The sequence below is a fragment of the Dendropsophus ebraccatus genome, chromosome 11, assembly GCF_027789765.1.
Source record: "Dendropsophus ebraccatus isolate aDenEbr1 chromosome 11, aDenEbr1.pat, whole genome shotgun sequence".
NCBI classification, from domain to species: domain Eukaryota; kingdom Metazoa; phylum Chordata; class Amphibia; order Anura; family Hylidae; genus Dendropsophus; species Dendropsophus ebraccatus.
This window is the reverse complement of record NC_091464.1, coordinates 89,097,150-89,116,068: the sequence shown is the minus strand read 5'-3', so window position 1 is coordinate 89,116,068 and position 18,919 is coordinate 89,097,150. Positions and strand designations below refer to the sequence as shown.

General features: G+C 44.0%; 1 protein-coding gene across 2 annotated transcripts in view; it reads left to right on the top strand.

Moving 5' to 3' along the window:
• The window catches only part of ILDR2 (immunoglobulin like domain containing receptor 2), a 275,290-nt gene that overhangs the window by 93 nt on the left and 256,278 nt on the right, over nucleotides 1-18,919 (top strand). Inside the window, exons 1-2 of one of the 2 annotated variants that reach the window (XM_069945916.1) lie at nucleotides 8-84; nucleotides 2,330-2,417. The gene's annotated coding sequence lies outside the window, so the exon portion shown is untranslated. Of the gene's footprint in view, nucleotides 1-7; nucleotides 85-2,329; nucleotides 2,418-18,919 lie in introns of those variants that run through there. The other variant, XM_069945917.1, reaches the window with a different exon arrangement.

Genomic DNA, 18,919 nt, shown 5'->3' with positions numbered 1-18,919 from the left:
GGAGCACCCTCCCCCACCCGGGGCAACATTTTTTTGTCAATTACCACTTAACAGGCTAGCAGTTTAGTGGTGCAGTAATGTGAGGTGTGATTATACCTCATCCATGGTCTCTACTGGTTACTGTCTGTTTGGGGCGGGGGATGGCGACTGCTGGGATAGTGTGTGTGTGTGTGTGTGTGTGATGTCAGGTGTGGGGGGGTCAGAGTATGTGGAGTAGTATGGGGGGGGGTCAGAGTGTGTGTGGTGTAGTATGGGGGGGTCAGAGTGTGTGTGGTGTAGTATGGGGGGGTCAGAGTGTGTGTGGTGTAGTATGGGGGGTCAGAGTGTGTGTGGAGTAGTATGGGGGGGTCAGAGTGTGTGTGGAGTAGTATTGGGGGGTCAGAGTGTGTGTGGAGTAGTATGGGGGGGGGTCAGAGTGTGTGTGGTGTAGTATGGGGGGTCAGAGTGTGTGTGGTGTAGTATGGGGGGGTCAGAGTGTGTGTGGTGTAGTATGGGGGGGTCAGAATGTGTGTGGAGTAGTATGGGGGGGGGTCAGAGTGTGTGTGGAGTAGCATGGGGGGGGTCAGAGTGTGTGTGGAGCAGCATGGGGGGGGTCAGAGTGTGTGTGGTGTAGTATGGGGGGTCAGAGTGTGTGTGGAGTGGTATGGGGGGGTCAGAGTGTGTGTGGAGTAGTATGGGGAGGGTCAGAGTGTGTGTGTGGAGTGGTATGGGGGGGGTCAGAGTGTGTGTGGAGTACTATGGGGGGTCAGAGTGTGTGTGGAGAAGTATGGTGGGTCAGAGTGTGTGGAGTGGTATGTGAGGATGGGGTTCAGGTGGGGTGTATGCGGAGGGGGGGGGCAGATGGGGGACTGTGAGTGGGGGTGTGGAGTAGTATGTGGGGATGGAGGGGCAGATGAGGGACTGTGTGTGAGTGGGGAGTCAGGTGGGGGAGTGTGTGTGAAGTAGTATGTGGGGATGGGGGACTGTGTCGGGGGGGCAGGTGGGGGTGAGTGTATGTGGAGTAGTATGTGGGGATGGGGGTCAGGTGGGGGGGTGCAGAGGGAGGGCAGATGGGGGACTGTGTGTGGGGGGTCAGGTGGGGGAGTGTGTGTGTGGAGTAGTATATGGGGGAGTGTGGGGGGGCAGGTGGGGGAGTGTGTGCGCGGGGGGGGGGAGTGTGTGTGTGAGGGGGTCAGGTTGGGTAGTTTGTGTGTAGAAGGGTTAGCTTAATTGCAGGCAGGAGGGAACTTTTATAACTGGTGGATACAGCTGGTGCATTATTACTATGTAGTGGGGAACAGCACTGGACATTATTACTATATGGGGGCACAGCAGGGGGCATTATTACTATATGGAGGCAAAGCAGGGGACATTATTACTATGTGGGTGTACAGCAGGGGCATTATTACTATATAGAGCACAGCAGGAGACATTATTACTACAGTATATGGGGCACAGCAGGAGACATTATTACTATATGGGGCACAGCAGGAGACATTATTACTATATGGAGGCACAACAGGGGACATTATTACTATATGGGGGTACAGCAGGGGGCATTATTACTATATGGGGCACAGCAGGGGGCATTATTACTATATGGGGCACAGCAGGAGACATTATTACTATATGGGGCACAGCAGGAGGCATTATTACTATATGGGGCACAGCAGGAGATATTATTACTATATGGGGCACAGCAGGGGACATTATTACTATATGGGGCACAGCAGGAGACATTATTACTATATGGGGCACAGCAGGGAGCATTATTACTATATGGGGCACAGCAGGAGACATTATAACTATATGGGGCACAGCAGGGGGCATTATTACTATATGGGGCACAGCAGGGGATCCTACATACAGGGGGAAAACTACTCACTTTATACTGCGCGTGGCAGTGTTTTAAAACCCTAGCAACGTCCCTGGTCACAGATCTCTGCCTGTCAGCGTACTCTGCAGGATGATTGACAATAAAAGAGGCCAGTTAAAAGCCACAGGCCAGAAGGGGCCAGTTTCTACAGAAGCCACAGGACACATTGTAAGGCTTAGCACAGCTACCGAGGGCCGCTAGTAGCCTCACCCGGAGTGATTGGTTTGCTTTAGGTCGCTGTGTAGTATAATTGTTGTCCTATACGGGATGGAGGAATAAAATGTCTACATCCAAGGTCATGATGTCTGTGATGTCATGGGGGTGTTCCAGGCTCGGGTGTCATCGTCATGTGAGGGAACTTCTCAGGTCATGACGATGCTTAAGAAGCCACCAGCAGGCAAGAAGGGGGCACCGCACTATAAAGTGGATTTTTCTAGGCTGTCCCTTTAAATATTTTTTATTTTCTATATTCAGTGTGAGAAAGACTGAAATCTACCTGGATCACATGGAATCGGAGGTGACGCTGATGAGCCAGATGACTGCATTCATACTGCCAGGAGAGGTAGGAACATTGCTCTTCTCCCTCCCTTCCCTATGCATTATGCAACCGAGTACCCTCAGCACCACCATCAAGACTGATAGGAGGGAAAGGGAAGGGGGTGGGGTTGGGAAATATGTTTTTTGTTGCTAGATTTTGTTGCCCTTTTCCAGACGCCACCTTAGGAATAGGATCTCCAGTGCCAAGTGGCAAATATCGCCCTGACATTGGGTTTCCTTCATTACCGTGTCAGCGGATGCTTTTGCATAGAAATATATATATATATATATATATATATATATATATATATATATATAATTTTTAAGAAGCTAAAAGGGTATCTATAAGACCAAAGTACCACTCTGTCTGTAATAAAGTATGTGGCTACATCAGTGTGGCCCTTCACCCTCCTCTATGTGAGTATAAGTGTTGTTTACTATGTGAGTGCCCAATGGCAGCATTGCCAGCCTCCCCAGATACCATAGCTGAGTGTTTTCCCTGTGATATTGTATTGCAACTTAGACACTGCTCCTTGTAATGTGTAAATGATGTGTCCTCAGCGTCTACTGCTTACTGCACCGTGGGGAACCTAAAACCAAGGACGTGTGCGGAGAATACCTCAATGTTGTCTTGTGTGTATGGAAAAAACAAGGCAATAGTGCAGACCCGGATCTACATAGAAGGATAAAGGGTGACTCCGGCTGATTGGGTTTCTGTATAGCAGCAGTATTACAGCATTCAGCAGCAGTATTACAGCATGAAGGTCATTTACCTTCTGTCATCCTCAGAGTCCTTTTCAATAAATCTTCACTTTGCCCCTTCGCTTTGGTGCACTTGGGGTAGGAGTACCACCCTCAGTGCACCGATCTGTCTTCATGAATATAGAGGCGGCACTCTGTAGTGACATCACTGAGCTCACCACTGCAGAGCGCTGTATCCATATTCTGGAGGAGAGGCGGCTGAAGGGGCAGAGCATTGCACTGAGAGCAGTTGTCGCAAGCCAAGTGCACCAGCTTCATTCTCATCGCCTTGTGCTCTATGGAAATATAGCAGCAACCCCACTGGAGCCTTAACCCCTTAAGGACCAGGCCTGAAATGGTCCTAATGTGGTGAAATTCCTAATGTTTATTATTATTTATTTTATTTATTTATTATTGATGGGAAGTGCACATATAGGGCTATTTCCCTTAATTTAGTAGATCATGGAGTGTTTAAATTCTCTCAAAAACCGTGACATCACGAATCAGGTGTAATTCCTATGGAGTGTCCAGCAGGGGGCGCACTATATGTAGAAGCAAATTGACTGTATTGAAGTGTATGGAAGATGTAATGTAATGTGAAAACTACACTTTATTGAAGAACTATGTTTATGGAATAATTTGGGGAGTAAGGACACTTGCTCACCAAATGGAGGGCACCGAGCAGGCAGGGAGAGAGGTGTCGGTGCATCTAACTACCTCCTCCCTCCCTGCTTGGTGCAGTGGGACAGATAGGCACTACTACTCCTCTCATCATCTGCTCATAGTATGAGCAGATGATGGGAGGAGTAGTACCAGGGAGATCACCCTCACCAAGCCCCCACCGCACAGCTGCCGCACCTGTGTGGCAACTGTGTGGCGGGTGGGGTGTATGTCGGCTGAGGGGGGGGGGGCTTGGGGATCTCCCTGGTACTACTCCTCCCATCATCCGCTCATACTATGAGCAGATGATGGGAGGAGTAGTAGTGTCTATCTGTCCAACTGCACCAAGCAGGGAGTGAGGGAGAAAGTAGTTAGAGGCACTGGCACCTCTCTCCCGCCCTGCTCGGTGCCCTCCATTTGGGGAGCAAGTGTCCTTGCTCCCCAAATTATTCCATAAACATAGTTCTTCAATAAAGTGTAGTTTTTACATTACATTACATACTCCATATACTTCAATACAGTCCATAGGCTTCTACATATAGTGCGCCCCCTGCTGGACACTCAATTGGATTTACACCTGATTTGTGACGTCACGGTTTTTGAGAGAATTTGAACACTCCATGATCTACTAAATTAAGGGAAATAGCCCTATATGTGCACTTCCCATAATTAATGTGCATTAGGAATTTGTCTAACTTTCCATAAGTAATAACATATTAAAAAATACTTTTGGCCGCAGTTCTTCTTTTTTCGTTTTTCCTCCACCCCTTCTAAAACCCATAACTCTTTTATTTTTCCACCTACAGGGCCATGTGAGTTTTTTTTTTTAGGAACAGGTGTACTTTGTAATGCAGCTTTCAATCTGCCATACAATGAATGACTGAACCCCCAAAATATCTTTTTTGGGGTGAATTTGGGTTAAAAAAATGCAATTCCGCAAATTTTGGGGTGGGTTCCATGTTTAAGTAATGCACTTTACGGTAAAACTGGATTTTTTCTTTATTCTATAGATCGGTCTAAACACAGCGATATGCAGATTTACTAGGATTTTTAAAGTTTTACAATTTTTACTACCAGTAAAACTTCTTTTTTGCGAACAGGTATATTTAAAATGGCCGTATTGTGACTCCAATAGCGCTTTTATTTTTTCACCTACAGGGTTGCATGGGGTGTCATTTTTTGCGCCATGATCTCTAGTTTTCGTTGGTAGCTTTTTTTTAGATCAAATGTATTGATCACTTTTTGTTAAATTTTTTTTATACATATGTCATTAAAAAAAAAGCAATCTCTGCATTTTTGTACCGCTTTTTGTTCACGCCGTTAAGCATGCGGGAACAATATTGTTTTATTTTAATAGATTGGATGATTATGCACGCTACGGTATATTATATGTTAATTAACTTTATTATTTGTATGTGTTTTATGTATAAAATGGGAAGGGGGTGATTTTCACTTTTAGGCTATGTTCACACTACGTAAGTCTCCGGACGTAGCGCGTTCCGTGAATAAGCGGCCGGAGACTTACGTAGTTTGCGTACAATGGAAAGTATACGATGGACGGCTGCACAGTTCACACTACTTACGAACTTACGCCCGGATCGTATGCGGCACCGTAAAAAATTAACCAGACCATTGTTTGAGGACGAAAATGCCGTAACTTACACCCGTAGCGTTACATGAAGTCCCGTACGTAGTGGTGATTTCTTCATTTTTGCAGCTTTTTGTGCTGATCCAAAAGGTTCTGTGGGGTGTCCAGGGCTAGGCAAAGATTTCCAAGTAAAAGACCGCTGTCAGATCGCTACGTAGGGCGCTCGGGAAGCGTAAGTAGACTACAGGCGTAAGTTCGCGGTCCGTACGTAGCCGGCCGCAACTTGCGTAAATTCCTGGCCGCAGTTTAACACGCATATGTCCGGCCGCAAAAAAAATATGCGGCCGAGCATATACATAGTGTGAACATAGCCTATGGCTGGGTTCACACTACGTATATTTCAGTCAGTATTGTGGTCCTCATATTGCAACCAAAACCAGGAGTGGATTAAAAACACAGAAAAGATCTGTTCACACAATGATGAAATTGAGTGGATGGCCGCCATATAACAGTAAATAACGGCCATTATTTCAATATAAAAGCCGTTGTTCTAAAATAACAGCAAATATTTGCCATTAAATGGCGGCCATCCACTCAATTTCAACATTGTGTGAACAGATCCTTTCTGTGTTTTTAATCCACTCCTGGTTTTGGTTGCAATATGAGGACCACAATACTGACTGAAATATACGTAGTGTGAACCCAGCCTAAATGGGGACGGGGCTTCGGGACATTTTTTAAAACTTTTATTAATTTTTTTTTACACTTTTTAAGTCCCCTTAGGGGACTTTTACATTACTACATTAGATCAGTAACACTGATCACTGCTATGCCATAGCATAGCAGGGATCAGTGTAATCTGCGATCTTCTGATACAGCCCGTCTGTGGCCTGTGGCAGACTCAGAAGAGTCGTTAAGGGTTTAAGCTCTGGTGTTGCCTTTTTTAATTTTCAAAAGAGCCGAGGAGGAGGTGGCTGAACATACCAACATGCACCCACCTTCCCGACTCCAGCACAGGGGTCCGCTGTCCTTTACTGTCCTCCGAACTTGTTCCTGATCTAGAGAGAGTACCCGAGTTTTGACATGTTAGGCCCGCTCAGCCAGTCAGCAGTCGTAGCGGAGTTCCCCCTTGGTCACTGACTAGCTGAGCGGGCCTGACCCGAGGAGGTAGGTGTATGTTGTTCTGTTCAGCCACCTCCTCCGCGGCTCTTTTATAAAATAAAAAAGCTGACACCGGACTTCTCCTTTAATTCCTTTAATTTTACATATGAACAGTTACCAAATTATACATCCAGCTATATCATGATTCTCCCCTAGGTGGCAGTGCCGCTATATTAACATGGTTCTGCCACACAGTGTCCTTGTAATGTTTTTATATAAAAAAAATAACTTTTTTTTCCTTGGCTAAACCTGTTCAAGGAAATTTAGTTAGAAATAAGATAACACAGATGACGCCACAGTAAACAGCCACTCCCGTGTGGATGGTAGAGATTCCTGTTACCGGCATCTCCATTCATTTACCTTAAAGGGAAACTATCAGCCTCTTACCTGCTGATATATATTACCTCCCTATAGCGCACGAGGCACTGAGGATGAAGGTAAGTTTCCTCCCTTGATCTTCTGTGCCTTTGTAGGTTATTGGATATACTGTACAAATGATGCGGTTAGTTGCACTATGGGCAACTATGTTTTGTGGTTCAGTTTCGGCACTGACCTGACCTTTTCTTGCTGTGAATTACTGAAATTCTGGGAAAAACTGCAGTGAAAATTGTAACCAGTATACCAAAAAAAAACCACGTTATGGCCGTGTGTCTTCTTACCGTAGCAAACACCAATTCTCATTAGGATCGCTGTGTAATGATAATGGCCGTGTAAGAATGAGTCTTTAATGGGGGAGTATTCAGGCTTAGTGTAAGTAATACTCTGCCGCTGGGGTTACACAGACACCATAGTAACTTCTGAATATAGGAAAGGCCCCCCCCCTCTCTAGCAACACAACAAGCCCCTATAGATGCCACCTGTGAAATAGAAAGCGCCCGATCCACACATTGATGGTGTCCCTAGGCCTTACGAATCAGCCCTATAGGCAGTATCCATTGGCTTACCTTTTATTCCGTTGTATAGGAAGGCATAAAGGGAAAGAGTAAAAGAAATGTAAACTGCGTAAAAAGTTTTCTTTATAATTAGAGTCAGCGGACAACGTTTGCCACTATAGGTCTATACAGCAGTATACATGAGCGGTATACATACCCCCAAGGGCGCGGATGGGCAAGTTCCACGTTAACCTCCTACCACCACTCGACTCCCTGCTCCTGGGGGGGGGTTTAGAACCGCAGGCAGCATTTTTCCTCTGACCACAAGAGGCCGCTGTCTCCTCCATCTCCGGACACAGGAGTGACATCAGTCCTAGGCTGCAGGGCTTGGAAGAAGAGGAGAAGCCTGGGGTGCTGCTGACATAGGGGAGTGGGTGTGAGATTGTCTACAGGGGAGAGGGGCTGCTCATAGACGAGGAATTACCTACAGGGGAAGGTGATTACTACTGCGGGGGATTGACTATGGGGGGGGGTTACTGCAGGGAGGATTACCTACAGGGGGTCTTACTACAAGGGGATTACTTACATTGGGAATACAGGGTGTTAACTGCAAGGGAGACTACCTACCTGGAGGATAGGTACATGGGGAATTGTATTCACTTTGTGGGATAACAACTGTAAAAGGGTGGGGAGTTACCTACATTGATGCACAGAGGGGCCTAACTACAATATGGATGCACAGAAGACCTCCTGTACTGTATGGGGGAACAGAGGGGGTTTGTCTACTATGTGGGGGCACAGCCCTAAGTGAGGGACCCTCATTCAACACCCCTAGTTGGTAGGGACTACACTTTTGGGGACCCACCATGTTGATGCATTGCACATTGTTTTGGGAGGACTGTGCAATACTTTATATCTCCAGCGATGGCGCTGCAGCAAATTAACCTCTTGAGTTCAGTCACTCAGTGGGGGCCCAAGCTATCATCCGATTGTCAGAGGATTCTTCTAACAACCAGAGGGGAACCTCTCGGATACAAAGTCCTGATCCGTTCTGCGTTCTGCTCAGTTATTATCCCTGGTCCGGGTGACAGAGGAGTGAAGGTATAAGGCGACCTCCGCTCAGAGCCGGCGAGCGTTAAGTGCAGCCATTACGGATCTTCACCGAGAAGCAGACACCGAAGATAATGGACATAAGAGACTTGTCAGGAAATAACACAGAAAACCTGTTCACAAAACACTCAGGGGAACGGAGCAGCTGTTGTGATGCCAGCCAAGCCGATAACAAGTGGGAAAGTGACACCTTACATGACAGCAGCGCCTGCCCCCTCATCACATCTTATATAACCTGCTCCCATGTGCAGCGTCACCTCCCTGTGTACCGGCCACTGGCACAGCACAATTCTGGAGAGGAGCCGTCCTCTAACACTGCTGTCATGTGCTTGGTGGGTGAATATTTTATATAACGGATAAAGGGGGTATATACACTCAAAGCCCGGGGCTCCATCACCATCAGAACTACCCTGTATGGAGATTAGGCCCAGCACTCTGGATGCAGTATAACATCCAGTCTTTGCTTTTCTTGGGATCAGTCTCGGCATGAGTCCACCTTAGATAGCAAAGTCAAGTGGAGGATTTCAACAACTGTTTTGTAGTAGTTTTTATGCAGGCTGATCCTGGTGTCAGGGGTTAGGGCCACGTTAGATCTAGGTGATCAGCATTCAGTTACAGTGCCTTTGCTAGGCTCGATCAGTTATGCAGCCCTGGATACGGTCCTGCTTGAAAAAATGTAGATACAGCCCAGCCTGAAAAAACATGGACACAGGCCTGCCTGAAAAACGTGGATATTGCCCTGCCTGAAAAAACATGGACACAGGCCTGCCTGAAAAAACGTGAATATGGCCCTGCTTTAAAAAAAAACGTGGATATGTCCCTGCCTGAAAGACATGGACGCGGCCCTGCCTAAGAAATCCTAGATACGGCCCTGCCTGAAAAACGTGGATACGGCCCTGCTTAATAAAACGTGGATATGGACCTGCCTAAAAAAAACGTGGATATGGCCCTGCCTGAAAGACGCAGACGCGGCCCTGCCTAAGAAATCGTGGATACGGCCCTGCTTAATAAAACGTGGATATGGACCTGCCTAAAAAAAACATGGATATGGCCCTGCCTAAAAAAAACGTGGATATGGCCCTGCCTGAAAGACGCAGACGCGGCCCTGCCTAAGAAATCCTGGACACTGCTCTACCTGAAAAACGTGGATACAGCCCTGACTGAAAGACTCAGATATGGCCTGCCTCAAAAACGTGGACAGAAGCCTGCCTGAAAAACATGGATGTGGCTTTATAAGACCTAAGGCCCCTTTTACACTAAGGAATATGCGCTGAGATTCCAATGCGGACCCCCCCCCCCCTCGGGCGGACTCGGCACTGAATCTTGACTTCTATCAGTTTGAATGGGAGAGCTTGTGTGCCTGCGCTCTCCGTCAATGGACATGTCAATCCTTTGAGCAGAGAGGCATGGAGAGCGGAGGCGTGTGAGCCCTCCAATTTAATCTGATAGAAGGCAGGATTTAGTGTCGAGTCCACACGTCGGGGGGGGGGGTTGGGGGGGCGCGAGGCCTCCGCACGGAATCTTGGAGCCAATTCCATAGTATGAACGGGGCCCTTAGACCTGCAGACTGAAGCCATCAGGGGCCGAGCGATCAGGTTACTGTGAGTTCACTCATCTCCCGTTATTACATGCCGTCCTGCTTTAGATCAGGCAATGGCTAATTGAGTCCGACTTATTTTTGCTGTATCATATGGAAACTCATCATATTGCGGTGATTTAGCTGATACGATCTCCCAGTAAATTGCTCATTAGCCAGATTCCTAATAGGCGATGGTTACGAGTAGAACCAAGAATAGTCTTCAGTAATTTGTATGGGGTTTTCTCTGTGGAATTGGAGAAAGTTACCATTTCTTGTGCAAAATATGCATTTATTAAAGCAGATGCATAGTGTGGCGGCATTACTGAAGATTTAAAGGGAAATTACTCCACATAAAGAAAACTACCATTTTACTTACTCATTGGTCTGTGATGATGGTGACTGCTCAGAATCTCACTTTGGGGTTCTCAGGCCAGCCATAGTATGGGAGCGGGATTGTCCAGCCAAATCCTGCCCACAAATTGTCAGAAATTGGTTCTTAAAGGAATCGGAGGTTCCAAACTGTGTGGTTCTTTAAAGGGGTTGTACAGCAAAAAAAAAAAAATATTTCAAATCAACTGTTGCACAAAGTGTCAGAGATTTGTAGTTTACTTCTTCTAAAAAAAAAATCTTTAGTCTTCCAGCTGCTGTATGTCCTGCAGGAAGTGGTGTATTCGCTCCAGTCTGACACAGTGCTCTCTGCTGCCACCTCTGTCCATGTCAGGAACTGTCCAGAGCAGGAGAGGCTTTCTATAGGGATTTGCTGCTCCTGACATGGACAGTGGTGGCAGCAGAGAGCACTGTGTTGCACAGGAAAGAATAAACTACTTCCTGCAGGGCATACAGCAGCTGTTAAGTACTGGAAGACTTGATTTTTTAAATGGAAGTAAATAATAAATCTCTGGCACTTTTTTGGCAGGAGTTGGGTACACTGCCTTTTCTGACAGTATCACACACAATAGGCATACATACAAAAGGTTATTAAGCTCCATTCACTTTAATGAAACTGATATGGAAAACACCCACACCCAAACTGAGGACAGGAGAGGTGCTGTTTCTAGAAGAAAGCGGCCATGCTTTTCTAAGCCTGGATAGCTCCTTTAAGTAGAAGGTAAAGTGATCCACCAACTATCACTTGGTAGAAGACAAAGAATATATTTGTTCCCTGTGTTCCTATAAAACAGTGACAACCACATGAAGGTTTATACTGGATAAGAAACTGTTCAGCACCTTGGAGAGGTAAGTAACAATTCTAGTGAAAAGCAAACTCAGGAAGGGACTAGAACTAGATAATACACTGGTGCCTGGGATTAGGAGCATAATTCCATCCGGGACCGCGCTTGTAATCCAAATCCACTCTTCTACCAAAGCGAATTTCCCATAAGAAATCATAGAAATGCAGACAATTGGTTCCACACCCCAAAAATGATGATTTTTCATCCTGAATAACATGTAAAACTAATGAAACAAACAATGAGAAACAGCTTAATATGTTATAAGTTACTGTACAGTATAGCAATCAGCATGTGGCATATAATGTATAGTAACTGTATAACCCTGATAACACAGCAGCAGCTGGATATGTGATATATGTTACTGTACAGTATAGCAGCATGTGGTGTATAATGTATAGTAACTGTATAACCCTGATAACACAGGAGCTGGATATGTGAAATATAAGTTACTGTACAGTATAGCAATCAGCATGTGCAGTATAATGTATAGTAACTGTATAACCCTGATAACACAGCAGCTGGATATGTGATATATAAGTTACTGTACAGTATAGCAGCATGTGGTATATACTGTATAGTAACTGTATAACCCTGATAACACAACAGCAGCTGGATGTGATATATCAGTTACTGTACAGTATAGCAATCAGCATGTGGAGTATAATGTATAGTAACTGTATAACCCTGATAACACAGCAGCTGGATATGTGATATATAAGTTACTGTACAGTATAGCCGCATGTGGTGTATAATGTATAGTAACTGCATAACTCTAATAAAACAGCAGCTGGAAATGTGATATATAAGTTACTGTACAGTATAGCAGCATGTGGTGTATAATGTATAGTAACTGTATAACCCTTATAACACAGCAGCTGGATATGTGATATATAAGTTACTGTACAGTATAGCAATTAGCATGTGCAGTATAATGTATAGTAACTGTATAACCCTGATAACACAGCAGCAGTTTGTAGATGCAGAATGGAGCTGCAGATCCCCATAATGCAGAAGCGTAGTACAACAGGCTAGAATAGAGAAGCAGGGCTGCTGTCAGAGATCTGTGTGGTCACATGACAGCAATGGGGAAGGGGTGTGTGTTCAGCATGGACCAATCAGGAAGTGTGAATCACAGAGCTGTGCAGGAGAACAGTAACAGAAACTTCTTTATACAGCAGTGTGAATGGCTGAGTGTAAGTGCAGACACATTATAGCCGCAGTGTGTATAGCTGAGTGTGAGTGCAGGCACATTATAACAGCAGTGTGTCAAGCTGATTTTAAGGGCAGGCACATTATAGCAGAAGTGTGTATAGCTGAGTGTGAGTGCAGGCACATTATAGAAGGAATGGAGAGGATGGGAAACACAAGGGCTGACAGAGACTGCAGGGAGTATGAAGGAATGAGCAGGGCAGATGTGAGCACATAAATGCAGCACTCTGTCCAAGGAGAAAGGGGATACAGCTATGAAGAGATTACCTCCACAGTCCTGTCCCCTGATGCAAGCCCCAGCCTGAAGTGGATCTGCTATGATTTGGAAGGTGAGGGAGACTTCCTGGGTCAGAGTACAGTGCTGTAGACCCCGCTATACAGACCATACTCCTCCCCCACTACCGCTCCCACCCAGTACAGGGAGCTCTTACACCAAAGCAATGCTCTTAAACCAAGTCACAATTTTGAAAAACTGTGAGCTCTTCTTGCAAAACGCTCTCAATCCAAGTTACTCTTTAACTGAGGTACCACTGTATTGAAGAGACCCAACTGGTGTATTCTTGCATGCAATGCAAAGTCAATATCCATGCCATTGCCGAACAATGTTCAGCCAAACCAGAGTCTCCCACAGAGTCATGACACAATAGTAAGCATAAAAACAATATAAATCACAGTATACAGCGTCCGGATAGAAAACAATCAGTCACGGGTGCGGTAATAGGGAGGATGGTAGATAGCGGTTTGTCTGTGTATGCGGATGGAGGGTTAAGGGGGCACATAACTCCGTGGATTAATGATGACAGAAGACGTCTGTTGATGGATATAGGAGAACACAATGAACAAGCCGGTGACAGATAAATAATAGTGCGGTGTTTGTGTGAGCAGTGCTCACCGTGTAACCAGGTATCTCATATTCCCTGTACATTAATAAAATACAGACAACACATCGCTCGGCAGCGGCAGCTCTACCGCCATCACACAGCTTCATTTTGTTGATAAAAAGATTTGGTCCCAACGGAGGCAATGAAGATGTCGGTGTAATGTTAGGGGGCACTTAGAGGACAGAGGAAGTTTTATCTACCCTTACTGCTTTTATATCCGGATCTGCTGTTATTTTCCTGACGAGATTACTCCATTTATTAAGTTCTTGTCTCCACCAGACTAATGGTTCCCCAGAGCGTCTGCTGCGTCCTGCTGTCTTCTATCTGTTATACCGCACTGTGACCAACCTGAAGGAGAGAGAGGGCGACGTCTATAGCTGCAGTTATATTCCTGGACATAGGGGGCAGTATTATAGTAGTTATATTCCTGTATATAGGAGCAGTATTATAGTAGTTATATTCCTGTATATAGGAGCAGTATTATAGTAGGTATATTCTTGTATATAGGGGCAGTATTATAGTTGTTATATTCTTGTATATAGGAGCAGTATTATAGTAGTTATATTCCTGTATATAGGAGCAGTATTATAGTAGTTATATTCTTGTATATAGGAGCAGTATTATAGTAGTTATATTCCTGTATATAGGAGCAGTATTATAGTAGTTATATTCCTGTATATAGGAGCAGTATTATAGTAGTTATATTCCTGTATATAGGAGCAGTATTATAGTAGTTATATTCCTGTATATAGGAGCAGTATTATAGTAGTTATATTCTTGTATATAGGAGCAGTATTATAGTAGTTATATTCTTGTATATAGGAGCAGTATTATAGTAGTTATATCCCTGTATATAGGAGCAGTATTATAGTAGTTATATTCCTGTATATAGGAGCAGTATTATAGTAGTTATATTCCTGTATATAGGGGCAGTATTATAGTAGTTATATTCCTGTATATAGGGGCAGTATTATAGTAGCTATATATTTATTTTCAATGGGTTCTTAAAGGGTTTTCCAAAGAGTTTTTGGGGTAGGAGTCAGGGGACCAGTAAAGTATTACTCTTTTTATTATGTTATACCATTTTTAGCTGTTTGTTAAACATTTCACTTGGTTGGAAACCCCAATAGTATGATAATTATATTTTATATCTAGCAGAAAGTCCCATGGGATGCTATAATTATGTGCAGAAGTCAGTGTATAAATAGTAAATATATCCTTGTAACAAAACATTTTTAATGCCTCAGTCACCATGTAAATGTATTGGTTTATGTGCTATTTTTATTGTTTAATTTGGGGTTGTGCTCACTGTGATGTCGTGTGACGTGCTCTCACGCTGGGCCATACAATGGAATTATCCACCAGAGAGCCCCTAATAGCTGACGGGTTCAGCAGCGCAGTGTGCCGCAACCTCACATCTCCCAGTAGCACACAGAGCACTCATTTAGACAGAGCACGTTCCTCTGCTGTATACTCAGCTGATTCCGTCATGTTCCGGCTACGGAGACTGAGAAGAGAGGAAGATATTGTTTCTGTAAAGTTATATAAATCTGCTATTCAGCTTTGCTCTCTATCATCATCATTTTTACCTTTCAATTTCCAGTTTTAACCCTTTGAGGACCAGGCCTAAAATGACCCAGTGGACCGCGCAAATTTTGATCTTTGCGCTTTCGTTTTTCCCTCCTCCCCTTCTAAGAGCTCTAGCACTTTCAGTTTTCTATCTACAAGGCCATGTAAGGGCTTATTTGTTACAGGAATAGTTGTACTGTGTAATGGCGTCTTTCATTTTACCATAACATGTATGACGGAATCCCAAATATATTATTTATGAAGATATAAATAGGTGAAATTGTAAAAAAGAATGCAATATGGTAAAGTTTGGGGGGTTCCTGTGTCTACGTAATGCACTATACGGTAAAAGGGACATGATACCATTACTCTATAGGTCAGCCCGAACACAACCATATGCAGGTTACACAGATTCTCAAATGTTATATATATTTTTTTTAATTAAATACTTTTTTTTTGCAATTAAACATTAATAAAATGGGCCTATTGTGATGCTTATAACGGTTTTATTTTTTCACCTACGGGGCTGTATGGGGTGTCATTTTTTCCGCCATGATCTCTAGTTTTTAATAATACCATATTTGTGAAGATCGGACGTTTTGATCACTTTTTATTCATTTTTTTTATATATAATGTAACATAAAATCGGTAATCCGCGCCCTTTTTTCCCTCTTTTCGTGTACGCCGTTCACCGTTCGCAATGACGCTTGTTATATTTTAATAGATTGGACAATTACGCACGCTACGGTATATTATATGTTTATTTATTTATTTTTATATGTTTTATTTAGATAATGGGAAATGGGGGTGATTTAGACTTTTGTAGCGCTCCGGAGCGCGCTTCATAGCTCAGGACGTACCGAAAGGTCCAGGATCGTCTGGCGACAGACTTCCAGGACGTACCGGTACGTCCTAGGTCGTCTAGGGGTTAAAGAGAGAGTTGAAAAAATATTTTATTTTAATATCTTAAAGGGAACGTGTCGCCTAAGTTTTCTGTTACTGATTAGAGTCAGATACTAAAACTTGTTCTTTTTATTCTAATCTGTTTCATATACTGACTGTAATTTTTTTATTTCCCTTTTTGTACATTATTATGGGGGTGGACATTATTACCTGGGCTTTATTTAACGGCTTTAAAGTGACACTGTCGCCCCCTATTTGCATTTTGACTGCTCTCCACAGGTGTAAAGGGTAAATGTTACAGCTTTCATTACTTATTTTATATCACACCTCATGGTGCTTGTTCTGGTAAAAAGTCGTTTTTATCTCCTGTGGATTGGTATATGTGGGCAGGGCCTCACGACCTTTGTGCCACATCACTTCGCCCCTAGCGCCACTTAGCCCCGCCCCCATCCGTGGCGTCATCGATGTGGCACAAAACGATGTGGCACAAAGGCCGCGAGGCCCCGCCCACATATACCAATCCACAGGCGATAAAAACGACTTTTTACCAGAACAAGCACCATGAGGTGTGATATAAAATAAGTAATGAAAGCTGTAACATTTACCCTTTACACCTGTGGAGAGCAGTCAAAATGCAAATATGGGGTGACATTGTCACTTTAAGTGACACGCTTTACAGCAAGACTCATGGACATAGACGACAATAGACAGACTCTGTCCCCTTGAGATGAATGTGAAACCTGTGAAGAGGTCATTCCACAGGGAGCTGCTATTGTCTCCTCTATCAACTGCTGTCACCTGACGCTGCAAAGCTGCACAGATCACTTTACAGCAGCCTCCTCTTATCACTACAGACAGGAAGTCTCAGCTTAGATTTAGCCCCAGTGGTGAGAATGAGAACTGCAAGATATCAGGATTATTTTATAACGGATAGAAAAATGGAAAATCCATGTACGTGTTCAATGCTAGTAAAAATGGAAGTGCTGCTTCCATAGACTTGTGTCCCTAAGCCTAGGTTTCTGTAATATGAAATGTTATAGTGCTATCTCTGCTTGCTGTCAGTGAATGCAGGCATATGTACCTGACTTTGTGGCACAGTTCTGCATATTGTAATATAGATGTTTTTCGAATCTAGATGGAACTAAAATGTTTTCATTCAGAGTCAGCAACAGTGATCTAAACCTGCACTACTATTCCCTCCCCCTGTTAAACAGATGCCCGATATGCAGCACATAGCTACACCATGCACGCATCAGCTCTGCTACATCGTCAGCTAGTATGGAATATATACTATATATATACTGGGTTGATGTGATGCAAAAGTAGTGTTTACTGTGCAGTAGTAGTCTTATTCCATTAGACCAGGCATGCCCAAACTTTTTTCGAAGAGTGCCAAATTTGATGAAGTGAACATGTGCGAGGGCCGACCATTTTACATGCTACATGCTATATGCTTTATAACACAGGCAGATAATAGCAAGCTGGATACCTGGGGGGCCGTAAAAGTTCGGAACGCGGGCCGCAAATGGCCCTCCGGCCGGACTTTGGACATGCCTGCATTAGACCCTTGCACATCTAGGAAGCACTGTTTACATGTAACACAACAAAGGGAATTAATCCCAAGTAGATGCCTAAATATAACTAGTGAATAAAATTTTACTTTTATTTTTACAATTTAAAAAAAATAAAATATATATACAACAAAGACACCAGACGATTTCTTTAAAAAAGTCAACGTATGTTGATGAAACAGGCTAAGGGCCCTATTCCACCAGACGATTATTGTTCAGATTATCGTTAAATCGTTCGAATCTAAACGATAATCGTTCGTTTGAATAGCAGTTAACGACTAACGACCGAACGAGAAAGTGTGCACCACACACTTCCGGGTACATGGGCGGGCGGGGTGGGGTGGGACACGGGAAGGGGGTGATTCAGACATAACATACATTACAAAGTTGTATAACTTTGTAATGTGTGTTATTCTGTAAATAATTTTTTAGCGCCGCACTACCCCTTTAACTTCTCAGTCTGTTTATACGATACTATAATCTACTCGAGTCGATCCGAACCCGAACTTTCGGTATTTGATTAGCTGGGGCTGCTAAACTTGGATAAAGCTCTAAGGTTGTCTGGAAAACATGGATACAGCCAATGACTAGATCTCTGATTTCCACATAGCCTTAGGGCCCTATTCCACCGGACGATTATCGTTTGTATAATCGTTAACGATTAACGATCTCAAACGACCACTATTGCGAAAGACCTGAAAACGTTCACTCATTTCCATGGAACGATAATCGTTACTTATGATCGTAATTGCGATCGTTTCTTCTTCGCTATTTATTCGCTATTGCGTTCGTATCTATTGCGAACGACCGAACGATGTCTTATTCAATGCGAACGATTTGCGAACGAGCAACGATAAAAATAGGTCCAGGTCTTATAAAGCGATCAACGATTTCTCGTTCGGTCGTTAATCGTTAACTGCATTTCAATCGAACGATTATCGTTTAGATTCGAACGATTTAACGATAATCTCAACGATAATCGTCCGGTGGAATAGGGCCCTTAGGGCTTTATCCAACTTCAGCAGCCACCGCTAATCAAATGCTGAAAGTTCGGGCTTGGATCGACTCGAGCATGCTTGAGCTTTATCCTTTTTTTTGCAGAAATCAATAGTACAGACGATTTTAGGAAACTTTGTAATTGGGTTTATTAGGCAAATATGCCATTATCTGTATTCAAAAAGCCTGTCCCCAGCCCCCCCTCTCTCCTCTCTCTCATTCATTGCTCATTATCAGGAAATCTCAACTCTTTTACATCAGTTGTGCCCTGTCTTATCTATGGAGGGGGGAGGAGGGAGATTAGTTGCCAGCAGAGAGCTGAGAACAAAGGATTATACAGCGGGTACTGTGTGAAAGCCAGTATTTAGAGGTCAGAGAGGTCACTGCTGACTTCAGAGGGGAGAGCCCGGTAATGTAGCTGTAAATTAACTCTTGTCCTGTTTTGGTGCCTCATC